General features: G+C 28.4%; 1 non-coding gene across 1 annotated transcript; it reads left to right on the top strand.

Moving 5' to 3' along the window:
- Positions 1-492: 492 nt before the first annotated feature.
- On the top strand, positions 493-600 carry Trnai-uau. The gene is made up of 2 exons: positions 493-530; positions 565-600. It is a non-coding gene; the product is annotated as a tRNA-Ile (tRNA).
- The last annotated feature ends 256 nt before the right edge of the window (positions 601-856 follow it).

The following is an 856-nucleotide window of genomic DNA, read 5'->3' as shown; positions in this document are numbered from 1 at the left end:
ATGTTAAATAAAATATTGAATTCCTTAGTAGCATCAAATAATATGTTATAAACATGTTATAATAAAAATGTCAGTTTTCGATGATTTACATTTTTAACTTTTCTATGAATGTGAAGATTCACATTTAAATGTCAATGAAAATAATTTATAGGCCTACATCTAATTTTATTGAATACTAATTTAACAAATATAGAAAGTAACTTTCAAATATTATTACATTTTTGTTACCCTATTGTTTATTTTTGTTAGCTCAATACATATTTTAGGCCTATATATATTCAACTTTATATAATATTATTTCATTTTATATTAAATAAGTAAACATGCCATAAAAATTAAATTAGAGGATGAACAATTTTTATTAAGAATCAATACAAAACGTGAATGTGGTTTCTCTTTTGATATTAGATTATTACATAATCTGTGCATAATCCGAGTAGTACTACTTCATTTTTTTTAATGAATACATTGTTTTTAGAAGTGTCAACAGTTTCCCCAGTGGCTCAGTCGGTTAGCGCGCCGTACTTATAAACAGTACTTGGCTTCGTCCTTGCTGGTTAGGTAATGCGGAGGTCGAGAGTTCGATCCTCTCCTGGGGAACTAATGTTTTTATATATTTTTTTGTTATGTACTCTTGTTTTAATTACTACCTTTGAACGTTTATTCTGATTTTATGATTATTATGCTTAGCATCATAATGATAACTTTACTGTGTGTGAATACTTTACATAGAGGTATTAATATTAATTTCTCATTCTCAGAGCCTTGCCCAATGTTCAAGTGTAAGCCATGCCTATTCGGTTACGAAACAGATTCAAATGGTTGCCAGACATGTCAATGTAAACCGAATCCAAGT

Source organism: Anneissia japonica, unplaced genomic scaffold (genome assembly GCF_011630105.1).
Source record: "Anneissia japonica isolate Jap-2015-1 unplaced genomic scaffold, ASM1163010v1 scaffold235780_len856_cov92_single, whole genome shotgun sequence".
NCBI classification, from domain to species: Eukaryota; Metazoa; Echinodermata; class Crinoidea; order Comatulida; family Comatulidae; genus Anneissia; species Anneissia japonica.
Note: the sequence above shows the minus strand (reverse complement) of the source record. Positions and strands in the feature narration are given on the sequence as shown.